The sequence below is a fragment of the Onychostruthus taczanowskii genome, unplaced genomic scaffold, assembly GCF_017590055.1.
Source record: "Onychostruthus taczanowskii isolate IOZ18803 unplaced genomic scaffold, ASM1759005v1 scaffold7, whole genome shotgun sequence".
NCBI lineage: Eukaryota > Metazoa > Chordata > Aves > Passeriformes > Passeridae > Onychostruthus > Onychostruthus taczanowskii.
In genome coordinates, this window is record NW_024504786.1 from 5,006,296 (window position 1) to 5,021,853 (window position 15,558).

The following is a 15,558-nucleotide window of genomic DNA, read 5'->3' on the forward strand; positions in this document are numbered from 1 at the left end:
CTTGCCAAGACAAACAAATCTGATAGACCATCTCATTGCTTTAGGCTGCCTGAGGACCCACTGGAAAGTCTATGGACCTTTTTCCACAGAAAATTTGTGTATTGTCAATACATAAGTGTATTGTCCACAGTTACACTGTGGCAGCTGCAGAGGAAGTGGAAGGTTCTCAGGAATACATTAGGGAGAACTGGATTTTTGGCTTCTGAAACAGTGTGGAGTGCTTTTGGAAACTGTGGAAGTTTACAAGCTGGATGTTACTGCTACAAAAGGTTATCTGTGAGTAAAATATAATACTAATTAATCTGCTATCTTTAGATGTTAACATTAACAACACAATGAAATTGAGAAATCCTGTCTTCTAGAATTGCAGTTCCAAGGTGCCTTTATTCCTGTGAACATACCCTGGTGTGCATTTAGAGATTTTCAGTTACCTTTAGAAATCTGTGCACAGATGTTTTTGCAAAGCACTGTGTAATCATCCCAAACAATGGTTTTAATGGGCCAGTTATTTAGGAAATCATGTAATGAGAACATAAATACAATCCCTGATACTGACATAAAACATGTATTAGCAAAATGATATAGTTTGTATTTCCTTGATATAGAGCAGACCCTGGAAATACATAACTCATCATGTCCTTAAAATTCTGTTATATCTGTAAACATCTATATTGGCAGAGAGACCCAGCAGCATCCTGGGCTGCTTTAGAAAGAGCATTTTTAGGAAGTTAAAGAAGGTGATCACTGCCCTTTGCCCAGCACTGTATTAGCAAAATGATATAGTTTGTATTTCCTTGATATAGAGCAGACCCTGGAAATACATAACTCATCATGTCCTTAAAATTCTGTTACATCTGTAAACATCTATATTGGCAGAGAGACCCAGCAGCATCCTGGGCTGCATTAGGAAGAGCATTTTTAGGAAGTCAAAGGAGGTGATCACTGCCCTTTGCCCAGCACTGGTGAGGCTTCAGTGGGAGTGCTGTGCCAGCACAGCAGGAAGGACATGGACATGGTGGAGGGGAGGGCAGGAAAGGACCATGAGGGTGGGCAAGAGGAACATCTGTCCTGTGGCTGCCCAGGGAGGTTTTGAAGTTGACATCATTGAAGAAACTCCAAACTCAGCTGAGCAAGGTCCCGAGCACCCTGCCCTGGGTGATCCAGCTCTGAGCTGGGCTTGGGCTGAGTGATCTCTGGAGATGCTTCCAGACTGGGAATATTTGAGGCAGTTTGCTTGTGTCTTGTCAGTGTTTTAGCTGCAGCTCAACTGTGGAGGAATCCTAAGGAGAGCAAAGGCTGTGACCCCAGAAATTCATCCAGATGGCTGAGGCCCAGAAAAGGCATAATGGGAGCTCCTAAGTACTCAGAATGTCTCATCAGAGTGATATTTCACTTGAAAATACAAAATAGAAATTACTTGGGTCTTAATGACACTGAATACCCATAATGTTCTCTCACTTCAGCTGGACTGCAGATGGTAACCTCTCTCTATCTGAACATGTTTATTTTAGTTTAATCTTGCTCTGTACAATCTTAACATATATTTTACTCTAGAAATTAATACTTTGTGCTTTACAGTGCAGAATTTATTTGCTTGTTTGTTCCACACTTTCTTTCCTTTGTAGTACTGATATTAACAAATTACAATCTACTTTGACATATTACTTCAGTAATAAGCACATACTGTGTCTCAAGGAGTTGAAAATATCCTAATTTGAGCAAGGTGAAATCAAAATATATAATTACATTGCATATTCTATGGCACTTAGTTTGTAGCTATTCTTACAGTACCTTCAAAGTAAGAAGGAAGATGAAATTCAAAAAGGGCTTTCATAGTTGAAAAATATTTATGTTGAAACAAGATTTATGTTGAAAGGCAAAGATAATTTTTTAAAATCATCTGAATAGTGGTAGGAATATTCACCTGTGGTTTTTCTTTATGAAAAGGAGCTAACTTGCAGTATTGAGAATTTCCAGGTCCTTCTTCTTTGGAAAAGTCTTTGTCTTTTATATTGCCTCTTAAGGAAAAAGGAAAGCACACTGGAAAACAAGAAATTGAGCAACATTGCACAAGTAATTAGGTAATAAACAGATTATAAAACATTTTATTTCATTTTGGTTTTGCACTTCAGCAAGTGAAACAATAAGTAAATAACCTGTTTCTTTATTATCAATATATGCAGTCACATTAGGTCTGACAGACCAAGGCATAAATGTATAAATGACACCTGTGATAATTAAATGTTAGAGGACATCAGATTTTCCTGGGGATGAGCCCATTGTGAAACCACAAAATTAAGACTTCAGAAGAAAATAGCACATGAAGGTCAAATGTACTTAGTCATTGGTTCAGCAACCAATTTCTCTGCACCACTTTCCCCTGACTTAATGTTTTTACAGCACATCTCTGATTCAGTCTCCTCTATCCTGTGTGGGATGGGGTTTCTGGGGGGAGAGTATTACTTTAAATTGACACCTTTAGCAGCAGTTCCTACTTGTACTGCTTTCCCTTTATAAATGTGTAACCTATTATATCTATCCAAGCCTGGCTGAGCTCCAAGCCACCCATTTCTCAGTAATACAGGAAATTAAATCTAATGTCTAATAAGCGTAGAGGCTTATGCAACCTTCATTCCCTGTAAAAAGTATTAAATAACATAATAATATTACCTTGTCTTTTGATTGCTAGAGAGCTGTGCACTTAGTTTTTATGTAGACCAAACTGGCTCTGCATTGGGGCTTGAAGAGTCTGGTTTATCCATCCTTTTTTGCAGACTTACTGAATTTCACCTGGAAAATTCTCCTCTTATTAAAGGACCCCCTGAAATGTTCATATGTAGGGTTTGGTCCCTTTCTCCACTCCTCCCTTTGTTCCCACAGAGGGCTGTGTGCCCCGTGATCTCATCCTGGGGGTGCTGCTGCTTTCTCATTCATTCTCTCTCCCCTGGGATTTTCCAGCCTGAGCACATTTCTGCCTGTTCCATCCCATTTTCTGATAATACCCATCACATCTCTGTGTCAGGTGGTGCAGCCTTTAAAAATGCAGAAATCTGACTTTAGGCTGTACAGGTTAGCAACATAATTTCAGAGCTTTGTCTCCTGCATGTGCCAGTTCAATAAGTGGATTTATACTGAATAATTTTAAACTGTTACAGCCCTCTGAAATAATTTCTCTCTTGCTGCTGTAATACATAAAGTGGCATAAGGTCACTGATGCTGTGGAAATTGGTTTTGGAGTTGATATGCTAATTCAGCAAGAAATCAGTTCTAGCAGAAATGCAGAGAAAATTGTTTTAATCTAGTGCCATGCTACTTTGTTGGCTTTTAGGAAAGAGATAATTAAAATATTCAAGGAAGTTCCAAGTCTGTGTAAAAAGTACCATTTTGGAGATTTAAGGTTATTTGTGCCTCACAGTTTATTAGCTTCTTCTCTGAAAGCAAATAAGCTGAATGTGATGGATACAAATATGACATTTTCACATGCTCAAAAAAATAAGAAATAAGATTTTTTTTTTAACTGAGTTCTGTATAAGAATAAACTTGGTTCAATCTTTTCTGTGTCACTCACCCCATGTTTACAGTAACTGCTTCTGCAATTCTGTGGATGAAAACTTCATGCAGATACATCCAGAGCCATTAATGAGGATGCATTATGCAACTAATTGCAATGGGGAACAAAATTACATTAATGGTGCCTAAGGAGAAAGAGAATCTCTGCACTCAGTGTGAGTAAGGGGTAGCCAATGCCTGTTTTTTTTCCAAAACAAATATTTAAGTTGAATTGAAAACGATAGTTGATCTCTGAGAATAATCACTAGGAGTTTGAAAGTCCTATATTTTTTTCAAAACCCTGCACTTATACTAAGGAAATTTCAAGCATAAAAAATAAAATAACTTTAATGCTTACTGTGTGAATATGCCAAAGGAAAAAAAATTAGCAGCATAAACTCTTTAATCTTTTTGAGATGAAGAACAGAGAAAATAAAAATGCATTTCTAAAAAACATTTTTAAAATATCTGAATTGTAAAAGTAGTGCTGTCATTGCCATATTTTAAAAGGTATTTTAATTTTATAATAAAAAAAGATTACATTTTACTCTCTGTTCTTTTCTAAAACAGGTGCAGTGCTGCTGTTTGCAGAGGAAGGGCACCAGCTGCAACAAGAGTAGTGTCTGTTCTAGAGTGAGGGATGAGCTCCACTGGGCATGAGTTGGCTTCCCTGGCTGCAGGGCTCAGTATTTCATTTCAGCAAGTCTGACATTGCTCCAAGTCTTCGTCTCCTCCTGCACTTTATGCTACTGCCAGGACAGGCTGTATGTTATTGAAGAGAGAGAAGTAGAAAATGAAATTCAGTGTTTTATTTTATGCTCCCCAAGTTTACTCAGACACACCCAGAGAGAATGTGTGCTGCACTCAACTTGGAGATCTTGTGTTAGAAATCCTGGCTCCCCCGTGCTTTCCTGCTTTGCCTGTAGCTGATAAGAGAGTTCATAACAGGAACCCCCTGTTACCTCAGCTGCAAAAGGTTCTGAGAAACTAACAGCCAAGAGAATGGAATTTGAATTTATTTTTGTTTGTCTTGTGTTTCAGCAAGCATTTAAAAGATCCCCCAGTTTGTCTTTGTCAGAGATTGTTTTCCTTTTGGCTTAGGATGGACACCAGTCTCACTGTTGAGTTTACATTTATGGAGTGGGACCCAAGGTTTTCCAGTGTTAAGATTTTGACTTTGCAATACTTGTTGCTTGGGATAGGTGTAAAGGTCATGTCTGCATGTACAGCAAGAACAGAACTGGAGTGTGGATGCTGCTACTTAGTCAGTTGAGAAGGAACAAAAGTAATCCTGAAGGCTGCCTCTCCTCTTGGCTGGCAGGCGGAAGAGTTGGTAAAAGCTGCAAAGACAACTGAGTATAATGATGGTATTTATTCCACATTTTATTTCCTAGGTGGATTTTGAGGACTAGTTTCTAAAATGTAGTTATTTTACTCTCCTTTAGCAAACCATGTGTGGCCACAGCTATTTTTCCAAAATGCCTGGTTTTCTTGCTTTTGTTGCCACCAGTCGAGTTCTCACTCCACATAGCAATGTCCACAAGGTGGTGCCACAGCTAAGAAATTTGCAACAAATAAGGCAAAAGTAATTTGATAATTCTGTCTGCTTTTTGTAACTGACTAAAGTAGCTGCATCATTAAGTAATTAATTATTTCATAAGCCAAATATCACAGGTTTGCAAGCTCTTTTTTAAACCACTTGTGTGAGCAAAGGTGGGCCTGTCTGCTGAGCAAGAGCAGCATCCACAAGCCTGTGACAATCCCAAATCCTGTACAAAAATGAAGAGGCAACTCAGGGTTTAGCAGACAGGCTGATGAAGAGCTGTGTATTTCCTAGCAGGATTACCTGTGTCAACACTGGCATGTGTCTTATGTTTTTATCTGATCATTTCAGCAGGAATCAACCTGAATCCTGACAAGCAGAAAAGTTCATCCACAGCTTCAGCCAAGACAGCTTCTAAAAACCCTAGAGTGGCTATGGCACATCAGACCCAAATCTCCTGAGTTTTTCCTAGAGGCAGGGATAACCAGGCTCCCTGTCCTATGCTAATCTACAGCTGACTGTTAATTCCAAAGGGTGTGAAGTGCTTACAGAGGGACCTGCACTGATGCTCAAGTTTCCGAGCATCTTTCTAGAAAAAATCAGACTAGAGAAGGTACAAGGCAGTAACAGGGAATGGAAGAAGTCACGTGTCCAGTACACAAAAGACAATAAAACTTCCATAAAAAGTTGTTTGTAGGGATCTGGATGACTTCTGTATGTCCCAGAAGAGCTGAAGTGCAGCAGGTCTTGGCCGTGCCCCTGAGAAGGTGTGTGTCAGTTCTTCAGCTACCCTTGGCCATGTAGTGCTTCTTGCACCCCTGCCCTGCTCCCCTCAGTGGCCTCTGCAATCCAGGTATTTGTGCTAGTACAAAAAATAAAATACTCCCTGTCAGCTTCTGCAGTGGACAAATGAAGTTTGAATCATTTGTTCATTATGTATTTTTGTACCAAAAGCAGCAAGAAAAAGGGATACCTTAAAATACCATTCAGACAAGCAGTGCATTGACTTGCCTCCAGCTAGAATCTCTCTTTGGTAGGCCTGTAGCAGAAAGAGAAAAATAACAGGGTTTGCATAATGTTTCCTCTAAATTGCTACATTATTATTTTAAAACATACTAAAATTCTTCTGGCTAGTAAGAGACTCAGTGGAAATTATGTATACCTAGGAAAGATGGTTTGTCCCCTAGTTACAAAGTGGAATGAGAGTTAGAAGCTTATTGAGTCCAATTCTAAAAGTTGTCAAATAACACAATGGCCACCTATTTTGTTTTTAAGGATCATATCTATAAATTACGTGTAAAAGTGATTTACATAGTTTAAATGGTTCACAAGTATTTTGAAACTTTGTATTGGTTTCAATATCTGTTTGAAAAAGTCAGTATCTAACCTGAGAACTAACTAGAAATATAAAGTCATGAACAGGTCAAGTAGAATTAATTTCTGAGTCAGTCTGTTGAGTTAGCTTGAACTAACTGAATCATTACACTGACATTGTCAGAGTATTCCTGTAAGATTGTTCTGAGTGTATGGCTGCAATGTGTCTTGCAATTAAATTGACATATTTCTGGTTTAGTTTGGACTTTGCTTTTTCTTTGACTTTGGAAAATTCTTTCAAAAATGTTTACTTTTCAGATATTTTGCACAGAGAAAAAATGATGCTCTATTCTGAAGGGAATGAATGACAGAGTATCTAAGATCATACATCTAAGTCTCCACGGTGTGGAAGCCCCAGGTATGCATTATTTTAGCAATTCAACAACAGAGTTGAAATCCTGAACACTCTCCCTTGCAGTATTTACAATAATTTTCTGCTTTTATTTGAAATCATAAGTATTTTTAAAAGATAAAAACTGTTTTTTCCCTAAGCCTGATTTTCTGGATTCCCATTTAAGCAATCATGAACAAAACCTGCTTCAGCTCTGTGCCTGAATCATCCTGGGAGGAGGTGACTTGCAGTGTTGTGAGTTAGGAGGCTGGCTCAGAACTCCTCCTGCAGATGCAGGCGCTCACCGGAAGCAATTGAGGATGGCAGTGGTATCCTGCAGGATGTGTGCGACTGCTCAGCGGGGGCTTGATTTACACGGGGACACATTATAGATTATACATTCTGGTAATTGTGGTATTGTTATTGCTGGGCTGGATCTCAGCACAGGAAGTACATATAAGCACGTTTGAAGTGATAACATCCACTCCTGTTTAAAAAGCAATATTTTATTCTCATACATAATGCAGCGTTTGCAAAGGAAAATAGATAATTTGCTAACTAGTACTTAGCATGACTTGTAGGGAAAAAGCTGACTCATTATGGGAAGGTCACAACCAGCATTTACAAATAAATCCACTTAACTTTTAATAATTTTAATTTTTTTTTCAGTATGGACTGTAATCCAAGATCAGGAAGGAGACAATGCATTGTCATCTGAAACACAACGAAGATCAAAATAAGTTTTCAGTGTGTCACCAAAACCACAGTGCTAGGTTTCTGTTAAGGAGAATGAGTAATACCATTCTAGCTGTAAAGGTTGCTGTGAGTGGGTAATAATTCCATCTGATAGGGCAGATTATGTATTCTGCAAGAAAATGAATAATCCCAGGCAAAATCTTGCCCTATTTCTTCAGCTCAATAAGAAAGCCATACCCACCATACCCACTTAGCTGAAGCTGCTGTATGCATACTTGTCCAACTAGGATTCAGGAACAGGTCTGTTCTCCATCCTACATGCCCATCCTACAAGCCTTGTTCAGGAACACATTGCCTCCAACCTTGGTGTGGAATGAGGAATCTGTTCCTGCTGCTGCTCCCAGGATGTGGGATGTGGGTTGACCCTCAGCTCTGCAGCTGCAGACAGTGTGTGTCGAGGCCCCTCTCAGAGCCTCTCTCTCCCTTTCTCTTGAAGAGTGTAGGCTCCAGACCTTTCTGGGCACCCAGGGAAATTGGTGCCCAGCCAGGGCTCACCCAGGTTCCCTCCTGGAGGGGGATAGGAATCTGTTCAGAAGAGGAATGCAATAACCATTTCAAATTTTGTGTGCCAGCCTATTTTCCACAGACAGCACAAATTGACAGAACACAGGTAACATATTGTTCATGCTGTGCCTATTTCTTACTTTGTGTTGCCAGGGAAAATAGATTAAAATTGGTATTAAGTTTCCTTCTTGTTCTTCCAATAATAGAAAATTACCAGTGAAGAGAAAATAAGACAGAAGTTTTGTTCTCTGGAAAAGTCTTCCAGCTAAATGGTTTTTTTTTCAATATTATGAAACATTCTTGCCTGCCTTAATAGATGAGAAAAGTAACAGTAGAACTGTGAAACAAATTAATACATCAAAAATATTGAGCCATGGACCATAGCTAAATCTGTATTCATATTTGTGATAGTGTTGCAGATGGATAATACAGTGCTGTACTGATGCTATGTTGTATACATTGATTTGTTGCAATGACAGCTATGGGTGAGGTTCTAAACAAACACTGCAACATATAATAAAGGACTGACCTACTAACAGATCTAATAATAAAACAGATCTAATAAAAACATCTAATAAGATGTGACAAGCACATACATAAACTAATCCAAAACCTAATGATTTATTTCACAGTTTCATGAAAAAAAAAAACTTTTTATTGTATTCTGTCTTTATTATTTAACATTAAGAATACATTTTCCTTAATAAATTTTAAATGCTACTGGTCTGAAATTATTGTGCAGACAGTCAAACTAACATTGAACAGAAGTAGTTTTTCCAGATGTTATACCTACAAAATTTTGAAATTATAATCCTGCTGATGCCTCCTGATATTAATATGCCTTTGCATTGGGGTAGCCTCATGACAGTCTTTTTTGGAAGTGTCACCTGCTTAAGTAAGATTTGATTTACAAAGTAATTCTAAGATAGGTTTAATTTTAATTAAGTTCTTCACTATTTTCCTGAATAGGAATCTCTGTCCCTAGTTTTAACTTGTTTAACTGTTTAACAAAGGAGCAGCTTCAGTTATATTGAGAGGACTTATGCAAGTTTTCACAGCTGATTGTTGGGATGAGAGCTGTGAAAACAAAGATCAGGTGAAGATCCTTTCTTGGAACACACTAGGATATGAGTCTCTATTTTTATTGGTAGTTCATAAGTCTATTAAATAGACAATAATAACTTAAATATATTTATATTTTTGTGTGTCATTGGAGTCAAACAGCACACCTACGTGGCTGCAGTATGTGTGACTCTTCCTGCAGTACATTCAGGTTTTGGCTTTCATTAGGCAGTAAGGCATGTTGCCTGCAAAAATATGACACAACTTGAAAAGGAGACTCTTAATTTCATATGGGAAATTTGTTTCATCCCTCTTTACATGACATCAAAATCACTTTGCCTTTAATTGTGACTACGGAAATGAAAATACCAGGCCACAGGATTTGCAATTAACTTAAGACATCCAGAGGAAATTCTGTAAGTTGCTTTCGTCTCTTTATTTTGCCTTTTCTGAAATCTGTCTGATTTTTGTTTGAGTTTATAAGAGCAGTTGTTAATGGAAATGTCTGTGTTTCCATTGAAGTGCTCTAACAAGCTTTTTGGTCTCACTTGAGCAGTGTAACAGGACACCCAAAACAACTGAGATGTCTTTAGGTCTTAGATATTTGGTTTCAGTATTCCATAAAATATTTGAAAAGGTAAGAGTTCCTTAAGCATCAGGAGACAGAGAGTTTAAAGATCAGACTGAGCCATGCCTCCTGCATTTACTTCTCCAATAAATCTGTCAGGACACTGACCAGCTGGGCTGCCAGATGTATTCCTCCACATTTTGGGTAAGTAATCACTTGGGCCTGGGATCTACTGGACAGGCTGTGCCTGAACCCATTTGCAGTTCTTTTAGGTGACATACTAAAGTGGTCAGCATAAGCTTAAAAGACTTTATCCAGCACTTTGACAGCATGCCAGAGGAAATTCCTTGGGATTCGGAGTCTAAGATTTCATTTCAATTAATTGTCAGAATGATGAATATTATTTATTCCACTCTAAGGCTCATTTTAATCTAAAACATGGTCAGATGGTGTCAATGCAGGCAAAATGTTATTTCTTCCTGCATAAGAGCCCATCTAGATATAATCCAGTTTGCTCTCCTGTCTCTAGATTTGGTCTGAAAGGATAACAGGAGTGGAGACTGCAGCTGGCCTAGGATTCCCTGGCACTTGAACCTCATCTAATTAGGCAAGTCTATTTTCCCACCAAATAAAATTATTAAAAGCAACAACATTATGAATTGAAACTCCTCAAAATTGTTAAATTCTGTCCAGTTTGGAAGAGGAGCTTTATCAGGCATTGGAGCCCAGTGGGCAGAGTGCTGGGCAGGGATTGAGAAATCTGAGTTCTCTTCCAAACTCTCCTGACTTTTAAATGACCTTGAGCTGTCACTTCTCTGTGCTGCAGTTTCACAGTCTGTATGAGCAGGATAATAATCCTCCACAAAGGTTTGAGAGTTGCTGGAGGAAGGATCTGTATGAACACAACATTTCTTGCACTAGCCTGAGCTAGGTGCAGCTGTGGTTAGAGGTGGCCAGGATTTGGTCAATTCCTCATCTCTTCCAGAAAATCTGGGAAATTGTCATTGCTAGACTCCCTGCTTTCAGTTGTCTGTCAAAACACATTTTCATGTTAAAGGTCTTTCTTATCTTCAGACCATTACAAAATAACTCCAGAAAATTTCATTTTATTTAGTTATGCATTAATACTCACAGTTCATACTCCTGTTACTGGGAGCTGCAAAGTGCCTCTCAGGATGATACAAATAATTACTTAACATGGATAATGTATCTTTGACCTAAAAAATAAAAGGCTTTTGCAATATTACGATTAGTATATGTGGGGGAAAAAATATCTTTTGGTTTATGTTGTAAGATATTTCAACTTGCCTTTCGGTTTGAAAAATTCCCCTTGAAAGGACAAAAATTTTTTTCAAATTATATCTTGATTTTACACATTTTGTGTCAATAGACAACAAGCTCTGTGCACAAAAAAGAACAGTCTACTTTCAAAACTGCTGAATGGTTTGACCTCAAGGGAATAGAAACTGTTGACTCATTGTTTTTACTGCATATAATATTAGTCCTTTGTCACATCCAGGGAATGACATCATCTTCCTCATTGTTAGCAGCAGGTTTGAATAACAGAAAAAGTGCAACATTCGTTGTCTGCTGTGTTTTTTCTTAATAAATGAATGGATATCTGGTACCAAGAATCAGATTAGGGGTTTTGAGTAACATTTAGAAGGAGTTTGTGCCCAGACCCTGCAAAGAGCTTTGCTCCTGGCCACCATCTGCAGGGCAGTGGAGCTGGCTGGAGCACGGAGCCTGCGGAGGGAACATCACTGGTGGTTCTGGCTGCTCCAAAGTGATAAGAGAGGCAGGAAAGAAGAGACTAAGCACAGAATGAAACAGATCTGTTCTTCAAGGTCAGCTTAGTAAAAGGAATCCCTGCACTTCTGTGAATCATACTTCTCTGGAATCTAAATTTATGAAAAGTAATTATCTGAAAAGAAGTCATCTCTAGGACACGCAAACAAAAAGGGAACTGGTTATCTTCAAAATGCAGCATTATAAGTATTCCATCCATTCCAAATTTTATTCGTGTCTATTAGTCTTCTACTCCCTATAACTGAAGCATCTATGTCCTAGTCTCAAAGAGTAATTCCTTATCAGAAGTATTTGGTTATATCTGCTTCATGGAAGAGGGATACATCATTATAGAGAGTGATCAGGCTGGTGGAATTCGTCTTTGACGTGATAGATCACCTTCTTCTATGGCAAAGAAAGTTTTAAGTGTTGCTTCCTGAACAATAAATATTGCCAGTGAAACAGAGATTCCTTGAGAGTCTGACAAAGTGCCAAATCCTAATCTGCATTACCCACTGCCTCGAAGCTTTCCCAGGAAAATGTGATTATTTAACTATAAAATTATACCTTTGTGGTTCCAAAAATGTTTATGCTGAAGATAAGTTGCTGTGTTGAGAGAATGAATCAAACTGTACTTTGAAAAGCTAAAATCCATACAGCTGTGAGAGAGACACCCAGGAGGCTGGGAAAACTGGAAGCTGGGAAAACTGGAAGCAATGGGTTAAGGAATCCGGGATGGCTTAATCACAGAGGTCCACATACCAAGAGTGGGCTCAGACAGGGGCTACACACATGGAAATACTTCTAGAATGCCAGAGCAAAGAATGAAAGCACGAGCCATGCTGTAGAAGATCAGACCAGACCTTGCTGACTTTGAAGCAGAAGAGATCTCATGGATCAACCTCTTCTCTCATGCAGGTAGAGAGACCTACCTTGCACATAAGTGGCTCAGACTGGAGCAGGTGCATCTGTCCCAGTTCCTGTCCCAAACTTAGATCCCAATTGTCAGACTTATCTGTTAGGAGAAGTAAGAAATGCTACTTTTTTTTTCTTTATGTTTCCTATGGTTTTGCTATTTTCTGTTCCAGTCCAGAGTTCAACGTTTCTGAAAGGTCTCAAGTAGCACGAATTTTGGTGAGGCCAAATCACTTGATTTTCCCTCACCCTGTTTAGAAGAGGCTTTACTTGAACCAAAGCAATAATGCCAGCCATTTCCCTTCATCCTTTAAAATTACTGGCCACCTCTAAAGAACTTGGCCTCTCTTTTGTGTCACTTTTTGACAACTCATTTGAGTTAAACAGGTTGCTGTGGCCAAATTAAATGCTTGGGAAATGGACCATACAATTAATTTGCAATAGTAAGTTGTCTCAGCATCATTTCTCTTCCTCTCGAGGGGAATGCTGGCTCAAGCAAAAGAAAAGATTAACGTAATAAAAATATTCTAAAGACATCCTGTTAATTGTCCCAAGCTCAGATGGTATTGTCTATTCTTCTGTTGTGCACAGCCAGCAAACAGTGTAAAATCCAGAATTCCTTCCCACCATGAAAGCAGAGCTTCAGTGCTACAGGATAATCCCTGCCTTTCTGGAAAGCAGATGAAAATGTGGTGTGGCAGAGCTTTGCTTTGGGTTTCAGAGGTGAGCTCAAATTTGCCCCATTTATGAATATAATAATAAGACTTGTTAATTTAGACACATCAGCAACTTTAATTGAGGGAATAAAGTTGGGGGGAAAAAGGAAAATTGCAAGCAAAGTAACACAAATGGGGGGGGGGATTTTTTTTTCTCAGAATATGCAAATGAGGCCTCCCATGTTTGTTTGGGGACAGAAAACACTTGAGGTTTTAAATTCAGCCAAACCAGAAACTTTCATTTACAAATACGTTTGCAGTGTTGACCTTGAATATCACATTAAGTGGCAACAAATCTCATAGAAAAATAAGTTAATATATCAAATACAGCTCAGAAATATTCACAAGTGACTGGGTGAAGCAAAGCTTGCAGAGCAGTTTGATTAAACAAGAGGCTGTAATTCTCTATGTGCTCTAAAATTTCCATAACAAGGACAAAGTCTGATTTTTGCTTATATGAAAATAGTCATAAAATATGTAAGAAAGCACAGACTGTTGTTTGCTTCAGTTCCTGTAAACTAATCAGGCTGGATGATGAGTCTTCCTGTAAGTGGGAGCACTGCTGAATACTATGCATGAAACCCTGTTCCTCCCCTCATAAACAGCTCGAGCTTTGCCTATGGATCAGTGCAGAAAAATAAGTATTGACTTATTCACAAATTACTTTTTAGGCACTGGATTCCCAGAAATATATTTGTATAACAGCATTTAGAAGCAAATGAATGTGTTAATAACCAGGTTTTCTTTCATTTTATGGCCTTAAAGACACTTTGATCTTATAAAATCATGTTTGTCATCTCAGCTCTGGTGCTCACTTCCTACCTCTTCTAAAATGAATTCTTGGTATCAATTCAATGTGCCCATTTTTATTTTATTTCAGACTGTCAATTAAGATGTTTCTTAATATTTTATCAAACAAACAGGTTCCCTACAAGATGCTGACTTGTTCTCAGGGGTTTTTTTATGTCTTTCCAAAATGAAGTATTTTGGATGTGGTACAGTTTGTTCACATGTCAAACATGGATATTTTAATTCTGTCATTCCCCAGAACAGTAAAGAGAGAAAATAAATCAGATGTTTTATCTGATTGTACTTTGATCAGGTTTTTCTCTGTTCTCAAAAAGAACAGCGTGGAGCTTCAATTGCTCCACAAAAAGCATTTTTAGCTCTGAAAATATTTTAAAGATATCTCAGGAAAGCCAGGCCCAACACTTGGAGTTCTACTCATCTTAAAAAAGACTCTCACTGTTTACCATGGTCATAAATGACCATTTAGGATCTCCTGGTATTTAATCTCCACTACATGAACTGAGAAAAACTTATGAGTAGGAGGCAAAATTGGACAAAATTTCACTTGCCATAATACTTCCTATCACTGTCCATCACTGACATAAGTGGGTGATGAAAAATGTCTGTGTTGCTTCTGGGTACATCCTAATACATAGCAATCTAGGAAACACTGACACTGTGTGTGACACAGGTGGGAGAGATGTGTGAGCTTTCCCATCAGGGAATTTTGCTGGGTTTGAAGTATAAATTGAAACTAAAAATGTTAGTGATTAAGTTAATGGTGGCCATGGAAGGCTCGAGGCCGTGGGAGGGCTTGTGGTTTTTAACAGAAAAGGCAGAAAAGGTTATTGGCAAACAAGAAAGTAATGCTGCCTTCCTTGTGTGATTCTCTTGCTATAGGCAAAGGATATTGCAGATTGCTCTGAACATTGAATAATTCAAGAAAACAAAACAACTCTGAAAGCCCAAAAGTTAGGTTTCAACTGTTTTTCCAGTTCCTTTATTACCTTCTCAAAGTATACTTCAAAGATCCAGAGGCTAGAAATCTAGGAAAAGATTTCTAGGAAAAATCTATAGGGAAATGTGGGAAATCTATAGGGAAAAGTCTGAGGAAGGCTTTCTTAAAAATAATTTACCATTTAGTTTCCTCAGCATGGTAGAAACTAGATAGAGCTGTTTTGGCTCCCCTCAGTCTTTCCATTTATAGAAAGTACCCAAAAACATATAAACCTTTTTGAAATGTTTGGGAGACTTCTCTGTGCTCCAAGGGAGCTGGTGTTCTCAGTATTTATGATATGTACCCAAAATGATTTCTCTCTTTTAGTGTCTCCAGTGCAAAATCATTACATTGCCAGGAATAAATTAAGCCTAACTTGTGGGGGAAAAAAAATTGGATTCCATCATGTGTTTCATATTGTACCATTATGAAAATGGTATATTAAATTCAAATACTTCAATTGTACCATTAGATGTTGTCATTATGTGGCTGGCTAATTGATAGGTTATTCAAATGAACATTATAATTTTAGACTTCTTAGAAGCATCCATGTGAAGAATTTCCAAACTTCAGAGAAGTAAACTGGGTGCTAGGAAGGAAAAACATGTCCTGAGAATATTTCCTAGTGCATGTCACTGAAAAATCATTACATAACTGCCGTGTGCA

At 38.2% G+C, this 15,558-nt stretch overlaps 1 long non-coding RNA gene across 1 annotated transcript; it reads left to right on the forward strand.

Moving 5' to 3' along the window:
* LOC121344955 lies at positions 1 to 6,628 on the forward strand. Its single transcript, XR_005953906.1, has 4 exons — positions 1 to 276; positions 2,025 to 2,081; positions 3,582 to 3,725; positions 4,120 to 6,628. It is a non-coding gene; the product is annotated as an uncharacterized LOC121344955 (long non-coding RNA).
* Positions 6,629 to 15,558: the final 8,930 nt, after the last annotated feature.